Source organism: Solanum dulcamara, chromosome 8, assembly GCF_947179165.1.
Source record: "Solanum dulcamara chromosome 8, daSolDulc1.2, whole genome shotgun sequence".
NCBI classification, from domain to species: Eukaryota; Viridiplantae; Streptophyta; class Magnoliopsida; order Solanales; family Solanaceae; genus Solanum; species Solanum dulcamara.
This window is the reverse complement of record NC_077244.1, coordinates 5,551,490-5,562,719: the sequence shown is the minus strand read 5'-3', so window position 1 is coordinate 5,562,719 and position 11,230 is coordinate 5,551,490. Positions and strand designations below refer to the sequence as shown.

Below are 11,230 nucleotides of genomic sequence, written 5' to 3'. Positions count from 1 at the left end.
TAGCGGCAGTGCTGTAGACAGATCTTTTGCTATAGCGGGAATTTATTTGGCCATCATAGAGGCATGCCCCTGTTGTAGCGGCTTGCATGGGATTGAACCTCGAATACTCCTAAAGTAGTCTATTTTGCAACACACCTTCAAACCTTAATGTATTAAACCAACCCCTTCATGTCAAGTTCAACATCAGGAGTTTTACTCACTCGAATTCACTTCCAAAAAGTGCTACAGATTACATAACGTCTTAGCTACAAGGAAAACAAACTCTAATTAGATGTTTATACTAATACTTCCCCCTAAATTTTCGTAGAATTCACCTTACTCAGATTTCATCCAAGACTATCCTAGCTTGAAATTTTTAACTTAATATTTTGAAAGTTTTCTCGCCTGCTTTTTTTCTTTACAAATAGTTTGACCTTAATGATCAGAAAGGTTGTTGCACTATTAAATAATGCATATTTAATATATTGAGAATTTTTTGAAGCTTTATTAAGGGTAAAACGAAATCTTAAGGATTCATGACGCTTGTTCGGCATTCGTGGTATGTTAAGATTTCCTAAACTTTATTGAGGGGTGTTTTCTAATTAAAGATTAATAATGAAATAGACAATGGTTAAGGGAAAATGATGGAGATCTTTTACTAATGTTATGATTAACATTGGTACGATTAACAGTGTTATCAAAGGGAAAGTTTATTATGATGAAATGATAGATTGTAATTCGAGAATGTCAAAGTATGTGGGCATTAGGTGATGTATTATTGAATTGATATCTTTTGTGCGGTTCTGTTTCTTTATTGAACTTGTATATTTATTATAGTTAAGGTGATTAATGTCATACCGATATTTGATTGATTAAGATGCTTCATCATCCCTCATGTTATTGATATTATATTATGCACATGTATTGACATGAGATGAGTAGAAGATCTAATATGTGGACATAGTCCATGTTGTTACCGTTCTATGATTATGAGTTAGGCACGTGGATCTTGTCCTTGTTGGGGATGATTTAATTTTGTGATAATGCATTGAGATCGCCTGCACAGGCACAGAAAGATCTTTCATGTCAGTATATTGACCTTGAGAGTCCCCCATGAGTCACAAACTCTCAGAGAATTTCTGAGAAGTATTGTATAAACGGTTTAGAGATTACTTGGCATTTAAGGCATATCACTCATGGTGTTGCATTGCATCTTATTATATCCTTCATTCTTAATGATTATGTGCTTAATTGATTTTTGAGCATTATGTGACATTTAAATATTCCTACTTTGATGAAACTTGATTGACAAGTATGATGCAAACTTGTAAAAGTAAAGAATGATTTCTTACCTATTGGCCGGGAGCATAGGTGCCATCACGACTTGTATTTTTGGATCGTGAAACATAATATATTATTAAATATGATTTATATCATATTAAATAAATTCAATAATTCATTAAATGTACTTATACTTTTATGAGAGACATAATTATTATATATATTATTTATTAATTTGATTTTTTAATGACCAAGATTCATTATAGATCAATATATCTAGGTTATTGATTGTTAATGTGGATCTTTCGAATCACTTAGGAGATTTACCTAATAAAGTTTTTGACTATTTAAAACCAATTAAGACAATGACTTGTTCTCGGTAAAATACATTTGATGTCTTCCTTTGTAGACTCTAAAGAAAGAATGAAATGAATTAAGGGCATGACAAATAACAACAGAGCAGAGGAACACATGGAATTTGATGAAGATATAGTTGGGGAGATCATCTCGCGCTTTCCCTTGAAGTTAGCAATTCAATGTAAAGTTCTATACAAGAAACTTAAAGATAGGATTTCAGATCCTATTTTTTCCCAACTTTTGTTCCAAAATCAAAAAGATTGTTTTACACAAGTCGTCTATTCATCAAGTGTGTTATCCACAAGTTTTAACAAAATTTCCTTAAACCCTTCTCCGATCATTAAATGTTCAACGTATTTATCCTGTGAAGTTGATCTTTGGGCCTCATATAATGGGTTAATTCTCTTAGATTTTGAGAAAATTATGGTTTATTGTATTTTCAATCCAACAATGAAAGAACACCAACTAATAGGATACCCAGAGTCTACATATGTGTTTGGTTATCAAGGACTAGTTGTTGATTATCTAAGTTCAGATACATATAAATTGGTAACCATCCAAAAACTAGTTGAAAATTTTAACTGGTTCTACATATTTCACCTACTTTCATCTGAGAGATCTGGCGTATGGCGTGAAATCCAATCAAGAGCCAATACTTCCATCTCTTTATCCTTTTATTTTCACCTGTTTACTGGCGCTATTCTCTATATTGGCTCAGAAGTGATAATAGTGTTCTAGCTTTTGATACAAAGAGAGAAGAGGCTAGACTAATTGATCGTCCTCAGTATATAGATCATTGTGATGTCAACTATGGTAAAATCACTAGTCGTGACAAATGGCTAGGGGTGTCAAAAGGTTTACTCACCCTTGTATCCATTTTCAAAAATTCCATAGTCATTACTACTTGTAATGATGCAAGCAACAATTAGAATAATTTTAAGTTATATGGCTGAGGCTCCCAATTTTTTGGGGCCTCAAATTTTTAACAAGAACAAATTATGTGTTATATTTTTATATAATTTATGATGTAATCAGGTATGAGGTTGTGTGTGATTAAGGGAACAGTAGTTGATGTGTTGTTAAGTTGGGATTGGGTGACTTGGAGTCTAATTATGTTGTGGTCCTATTGTTGTATGTGATAATGGGGGTCTGAGAGATAATTTCTGAGTTTTTTACTCCGTGCAAGCCGCTATGGTAGGGTAAATCCCGTTATTACGAGGCCGCTATAGAGGGATCGAAGCTTCTATAGCAGGTCAATCTCGAATTTAATATAGAAAAGTCTCCAAAACCATTTTATTTCTACAAATCTTGAAAGTGGTTTACTAAATAGTCAAGGGCTAGGGTGCTGGCGTATGACCTTGAGGAAAAATGGTAGTCTGGTGAAACAGAGTTAGCGGTGGTGTGTATTCAGAAACTTTTTTATATGATAGAGGGGTTAGGTTATGATCTGATAAAGTGTTAGGTTGGAGAGCATTACCATGAAGAGAAAGTGGATTAGTCAATGGTAGAGTTGGCAGCAGAATCAAGGGTGAGAGCATGTGAATAGGGATTTGGGTGGTGCATTTTCTTATTGCATATTTTCTTCCGATTGATTACTTTATATTATGTGGTGGGTTTTGGATCGACTAATGATGCATACCAGTATGTGTTATTTGTACTAATACTACTCTTGCTATGCCATTTGGCATAGTTTGGTTGTTGGATCAGTAATATTTCCTAGGTAAAGAAGATGATGATGGTCTACTCCTTCTTTCCTTATGGTGGGATATGGTGGGAGTTGTGTCTTATTTGTCTTACATTGTACTCTCTTAGTAGCTCTTGTATCGGTTTAGACTAATTTCTTAGGAAGGTTATTATTGTGTTTTCAATGGCTTTTATTGTATTTTCATCACTGTTTAAGTACTAAAGAGATTTCTTATGTTTTTATAATTTTTTCATTTGGCTTGTTTTTGAAATGGGTGAAAGGGTTCTCCTATGTAGGTGTTAGAGTGGGTGCTTGCACGGCCTGGTGGGTTAGGTCGTAATATGTACTTTTGAGTAATTAACATCCTTGCTAATTATGAAAGGAGCCTCACCACCATATTTCCCGGGGATAGTAGCGATACGGTTGACAAGTTCTTTAATGGTGGTGGAGGCAAGGTCCTTTATGCATGAATAAATAGTCTGGTTGTTTGAGGTCATAATAATGATTATAAATGTTAGCTAACAGTGCCGAAGATTGATTCTAGTGATTGGTGATTGTCGTGATTGACGATTGTAGCAGTTGTTTCTAAGCATGATTATTGTAGGTAGGATGTGGGCAGCAATAGTTGATATTAATGGATGGTGAAGGCAGTTAACAACAAAACTTGATGGAAAAGTAGTAAAACAAGTTAAGAGATTTGGATAGATTCTAGTATCAGATCCATCTCCTTTTTTCACCAATCCCGGACCGTCGGAATGTAATCTTTATAGCAATTCTTGAATAAATAACATCTTAATAATTGAAATTTGAAATATTAAGATTAAAATCTTTAATAAGTGGAAATAAATGAGGGTTTTTATTTCTAAAGACACCTTTTATAGCTCGTAGAATATTCTATGTACTGTAGATAGTTCTCGTGGAATTGAATCTTAGAAACTCAAAATTTATCCTGACTTTTATGGACGAACAGAACAGATTATAAAGTGATCTACGGACCATAGATTGGTATCAAGGATTGACACTTCAGAAAGTCACAATCTTAGATTGATTTCTATGGACAAGGATCTATGGTCTGTAGATGGAACTACTGTTCGTAGATGACCCTCGTAGAAGCTGTCCGACAGGTTTTAATCAATCTTTTTTAGTCTTTATTCATTCTTTTAATCCTTATAACACGTCATTTTGGACTATTCTAAGTGGAATTAGGTGATTATTATATGCCAAACCCTCTCATCCACTCATAACTCACCCAACTTAGATTTCTTCTTTCTCAAGTCTACTCTCAAGCAAGAACAGGGGTTCCAAGCTTCATGTCTCCATTACAAGATTCAAGCTAGTGAATTCTAATCCAGGTATGTGAGATTTCATTAATGGGTATCCTTTCATCCATTGAGTCCCAAGAAACCTTCAATTCCAAAGTTTATGAATTCTCCAAACCTAGGGTTTCCATGATCGTTATGGATTCTCATTGCAATTCAATTTTCTTCATGATTAGTCTTTGATTGTATGATTTAATTATAATTCTATGTTTTCAATGGTATTTCATGAACCTATATCATACAAATATTTTCATAATTTAGAATTATGTTATTGCAGATGCATATCTCAAATTATCATATTATCATGATTTTGTTGTTTTCAGATAAAGTAACTCAGTATATTATTAGTTCACATGTATGAGCTACTCAATATTTTAGATTATCAGAATGATTCAATATTATCATATTTTTATTGTTTTTCGATTTTACTGCATGTATTCCATGAGAGTAATACTTAGCATCAAGAGGATCTAGGGATGAAGGATTTGGATCATCTTTCATGGACCTTTAGTAGCAATTCCTAAGGGCTAGAACTATGTGCCCCCATAGGATTTATCTCAGATAGACATTAGCTTAGTGGATCCATATTAGCTCAGCTCATATCCCTTACCCTGGCAAGTATTGGACACCCACTTTTTGGTGTGGGGTAGAACTCCATGTAGTAGCTCACATGGCTTATGTTGGTTTTAGCATCTCTCGTAGTCAATTTCACTTATTGCATGATCAAGTATTCAGTCATTTCAGTTCAGTTTTATTCACTTTTCATGTTATTACTTGATCATTACATCAATATGTTTTACAAATTTAGTATATTCAGATATACTCAATATATTTAAAGTATTGACAACATACTTTCTGTCTATATTGTATATTTTTTAAGGAAACAAAATTTGGTGTATGGTGGCAGTGCCCTTTGTATCACCCAAAAAGAAGCTGTTACATAAAAAGGAGATATAAATGCAATGCATCACCCCCAAATACCGAATGGACAGGCCCATACGATAAGCAAAAAAAACTTCATCAAGTTACAACTCTTATAATTTTACCATATAACTATAAAGTAGTTACTATTCACAACTCAGTAGGAGCTTATATTGTGTTATAATATATATTCTGAGGTTTCATATTCAGTCCACGGTTAGTACTATCTTTAGTTAGAGATTGACGAGTTGGTGAATCCTCATTTCTCCGAGGATGACCCTTATGATTCCTTTTAAGTATTTTACTTTCAGGTTTTAGATGTTTGGAGTTAGCTAGGGGTTTGTCCTAACAACTCATATGTACTATGAGATTTTCAGATAGATAGTTAGATTTTGCTTATGTGTTCTCTGATATTGTCTTTTGTTATATGAGATTCTTATAAGATTATTCATGTTGTCTTTTGCATTTTAATTATCTCTTGTTGTTGATTTCATAAATCTTAGTTTTATGCCATGCCATAAGGTTAGCTTGGGGTCACCCGTGGCTCTAAGCACCATGTCGGGTCGTGAAAACTAGATCTCTTTATCAAGTTCATATATCCAATCTTACATGCATCTTTTAGCAGTTCTTCTTTTATGACCTCTCATGTTATATTAAATACAAAGAATGGCTTTGTTGATGAGATAAATTATAGACTCATAGCTCAATTTCTGGCAGATGCTAAGATTTTCATTGCTACTGATGAAATTATTGAATCGAATGATCAACCTCAATATGAAGATTACTTACACACTATAAATCTTTCTGGATTATCTCCGCACAAATTAATATTGAAGCAAAATTTGTCTTGTTATATTATTATGAAATTTGAAGGAGAGTCTTGGAGTAACTGGTAAAGTTGCTGCCATATTAACAGGAGGTCATGGGTTCAAGCCTTGAAAACAACCTCTAACAGAAATGCAAGGTAAGACTGCGTACAATAGACCCTTGTGGTCAGACCCTTCCCCGGACCTCGCGCATAGCGGGAGCTTTAGTGCACCGAGCTTCCTTTTTTTATTTTATATTATTACGAAATTTTAGTTCTTCTAAAAGATTATGTAGTGATACAAGATTAGTGTGTTGTGATTTCAAAAAACATGTTATAAGTTTTAAGATCGCAAGTGGTTATTTCAAAGATAAACATTTATTTACAAGAATACCATTATTGTCATCAAAAGGATGAAAAGAATACTTGTTCTTTTTAAAAGAACACAATTTTCAATATGTTTCTATTTTTGCAATGACTTTAAATAACGCACAAAGACAAATATTAGAACACGTTGGTATTTATTTACGTGAATCAATTTTTGCCCATGGTCAATTATATGTTCTTTTATCTGAGAGCAAAAAGTTCCAACTATATAAAGTTTTGATACAATTACATGCTGTAGATAATGATGATGATCAGTCAAATTATAATTGTAACGACACATTACAATCATTATGAGTGGACCAATGGTGAAAGAATTGGGCCAAAAAACTATTTTGATAGTGACTTGAAAAATCTAGGCTAGGCACGTCTCAGACAAAATCTGAGTAAGATGAGATCTAGGATAATTCAAAAATAGATTGGGGTTGATTTCTAAGTATGGATTAGTTTTTCTAATAGCCAAGAAATTAAGGATTCCATAAGGCTTTCCGAAATTGAATTTGGGAGAGTAAAACTCCCAAAATCAAACTTGGCGTAAAATGGTTAGTTTGGAATATCAAGAATTGAAGGTGTGTTGTAAAATAGGGGCTTTTGAAGGAGTTTCTGAGCTGCAATACCGTGAAAGCCACTATAGTAGGCGGACATCGCTATAGCGGGGTAATTAGGTGCTATAGCCGGAATTTAGGGTGCTATAGTGGGCGGGTTCCAATAACTTATTATTTTCTACAACTTCATTTTTGAGTTTGAGAAGGGAGATTTAGGACAGTTTCCACTCAATTTTCCACTATGTTAATTAATAAAAGTATGTTAATTAATCCCCAATCTCTTAAATTGATTCTTAAGCCTTAAAATCTAGAATGTTACTCTTGGGGGAGGGTTTTGACTTGATTTAATGGTGGGAAAATCCCTGGTTTTGGTAGAATAATCATGAATTGGCCTAGATTAGGATTTGAGTATAATCAAGATTTAATTAGGGCATTATCATTGATTGCTTGCATTTTGTAACTGTTTTAGACCAAGAACAAGCCAATGCATTGAAATTGGGGAAAGCTCACATTTTTTAGAGTTTCCAAAGCTTGATTCAAGGTAGATAATGGTTTGTGTGTTTCCAAATTATGTATGTATGCATGTCTATTGTTTTGTAGTATTACTAGTGCAATGCATGTGAAGAAAATTAAAAGGCTAATGTGAAATTATACCATATTGATAATCTCATTCAATGAACATGTTTATTTACTTGTGGTTTCAAGTGTGATTGTTTACTATGATTATGATTGTGCGTATTATTTATGATTGATGGTTAGCTCGGGTACTACGCCTGGTATGAATACCTTTATGGTTGGCTCAAGTACCACACCGGTACTGGATATCTATATAGTTGGCTCAGGTACCACACTTGACAAGATTCATTAATAGTTGGCTCGGGTACCGTGCAATACTATCCGCTAAAATATATCCCCTTTTAATGCATTTACTCTGAGGAACTTGAAGTTTTTTTTGTATATGTGTTGACATATTTTACTATGTTATAGTTGCTTTCTTACAATCATGCTTTGGAACTAGCTATGTGATCCTTTCATTACACTGTGGTCGTGTATTGATACACTTGCTCTTTCTTTGTTGATTGTAGGGCATATTTAGGTGGCTATTGAGAGACCTTAATTAAGAGATGCTTGACATTTCGAATCCAAGGGTGAGATACTCTTTTGGGCTACCATGAATTTTTCTCTATTTCTTTGTCCATCTTTTCGAACACATACACTTTAGTCTCTTAGTTTATGGTTTCTAGTTTTCGGGGTTGCATCCCCATTCTTGATTATTTAGAGTTTTGGTGCTACGACTTTTAAGTTATAGGAGTTAATTTTCTCATATTATTTTTTGATAATTGATCGAGTTAATGGGAACTTGGTCCGTTAGTTGTTTTAAATGGTTGTCTTAGTACTTATCTATAATCACTATCTTGTATTAATTGTTTGATGGGTTAAGTTGGGTTATAAATTGGTTCTCCCACTAGAGAGTTAGTGTGGTTGCCACTTATTACGGGTCAGGATCATGAAAAAGTTGGTATTAGAACCCCAGGTTTATTGATATCATTATACTAAAATGAGTCTAGTAGAGTCTATCAGAATGGTACAGAGATGTTTGTACTTTTTTTACAGGAGGCTACAGGACTTTAGGAAAATTCTTTTCTTTATCCTTTATGATTTAACTTTATTCCAATTGGTATATGTTGATCCAAATTGATATCTCACCTCTTTTACTCTTCTGTCGCAGATGTTTGACACAAGGAAAAATGGTGCAAGGATAATAGCTCTATCGATGGAGCCAACAACAAGCATTAGAGGCAGAGGCAGAGGTAGGGAAGGGGCAGAGAAAGGGCAACACCCATCTGGGGTAGAGCTTAGGCAGAGAATGCACTAAGGCAAGAGACCAATTCCCCACCCTACGATTAGCTAGAAAATGAGGTTAAGATATATATTGAGGAGGATACAGAGCCAAAAGTGGAAAAATAGGCTTGGGGTACATGTCTCCACCCATACTTCTAAAGCAGTCTAATGGGTGTTGGCATTTTTGAGTAAGCTAGCAGGTATTGGAGTTATTCCTATGGTGCAGGCTACTCAAGCTCCAGTTACTCATCGTGTTGCTACTACGGTTTGTAAGGTTAATTATTGGGTACAAATGCATTCTTTCATCCATTGATAGGCCCTGTGATGACTGGCATGGAGCATGAGATGCTGACTAAGTTTCTCAAGTTGAAGCCTCTAGTGTTTCATGATTTAGAGAGTGGGGATGCTTTTGAGTTTATCTTGGATTATTATGAGAGGCTGTACAAGTTGAGCATTGTGTAACAACATGAGGTTGCACTCATGAACTTTCATCTTTAGGGTGAAGCAAATAGTGGTGGAGAGCTTTTGTGGAGTATCGATCATGAGTTTTTCCTCTATTTACTTGGACTTTGATCCATGCTTTGTTCTTGGAAAAGTAAGTGCCTTGTATTTTGAAAGACCAGAAGAAGGATGAGTTTATGGATCTTGAGCAGGGCAACATGATCGTAGTTGTTTATGAGGCTAAGTTCCATGCCTTGTCCTATTATGCTACGTAGCTTGTAAACATTGAGAAAGAGAGAATTCGCTTGTTTGTCGAAGGTTTGAGTTCTTAATTACAATTATTATCTATACACTTGACCTCTACAACTAAAAGCTTCAATAAGGTATCAGATGACGTTAAGAGAATTGAGGGATTTTACCAAATGGGAAAGCCAAGGCATTAGCTAAAAGGCCCAAAAATATAGGCAATTATAGTGGCTCCTACTTCAAAGGTTCTAGTCAGTTGGTGTGTTGAGCTCATTCGATTCAGTCAGCTATTCCTACTTCTACGAATGGTTGTTTGGGGGTTCCACAACAATCTATGACTTAGGGTGGTCAATTAACTTCTTATGCATCGGCCGACAAGCCCTCACTTAACTGTAATTGCTTTAATTGTAGGGAGCAGGGACACTTCAAGAGGAAATGTCCTCATAGGTAGATATTTGGCCAGGTTCAGCTGTAGACTAGAGCAGTGGTACCAATGGGTAGAGGTAATAATGGTGGAGGACATTTACAGGGTGGGCGATGAGGTAATCAGGGAGGCATGAAGGCTAAGGTAATGGTAATTTAGGGAAATGAGCGGTGCAAACAGGTAGAGGGGTTTCCCATAATGATGACAGAGCCCAGTGTTACGATTTTCCAGGCAAGCCAGAGGCTGAGGCATCAGATGCTGTGATAATAGGTACCTTTCTTGTCTCTGACGGGATGGATACAATATTATTTGATCCAAGTTCCGTACATTTCTACAGACCTGTTAAGTTTTCTTTGAATCTTAACTTGATATGTGATATTTTTTTATGTCCTTATCAATGTGTCTACCCCAGTTGGAAAACATGTAGTTTTTACCTCTTTATGTATGCTTGCTCTATTTTTTGTGGATTTTCATACTTAGGTTGACTTAGTCATTTTGAATATGGCTGATTTTGATGTGATCTTGGGTATGAATTGGTTGTCCCCCCTATTTTAATATGCTTAATTATAATGCTAAGACTGTGACTCTAGAAATCCTAGGTAGGGAGAGATTAGTGTGGGAAAGGGTGTACAAGCCAAAACCTGTAAAGATCATATCCTTTCTTCGAGCTAACAAGCTAGCAGGGTTGTTTAGAATACTTGGTACATCTTTGAGATGTTCGTGTAGAGTCCCCTTACGTTGAGTCTATTCCTGAAGTTTCTAAGTTTAAGGAGATATTTCCTACGGATCTGCTTGGCATGCCTCTGGATAAAAACATTGATTTCTGCATTGACTTGGATCCAGGAACTAGCCTAATTTCTATTCCTCCCTATTACACGGCTCCAGCAGAGTTGAGAGAACTCAAGACTTTGCTTCAGGAACAACTTGATAGGTTTTTTCTTTGTGTTAAAATGATAGATTTTTCATTTGCTAATGAATTGATAAAGGGATTCATCCATCCTA

The 11,230-nt window shown here is 35.0% G+C and overlaps 1 pseudogene; it reads left to right on the top strand.

The window, feature by feature from the left end:
* The first annotated feature begins 1,701 nt into the window (after window positions 1-1,701).
* LOC129899751 (putative F-box/kelch-repeat protein At1g20790) lies at window positions 1,702-2,546 on the top strand (annotated as a pseudogene).
* The last annotated feature ends 8,684 nt before the right edge of the window (window positions 2,547-11,230 follow it).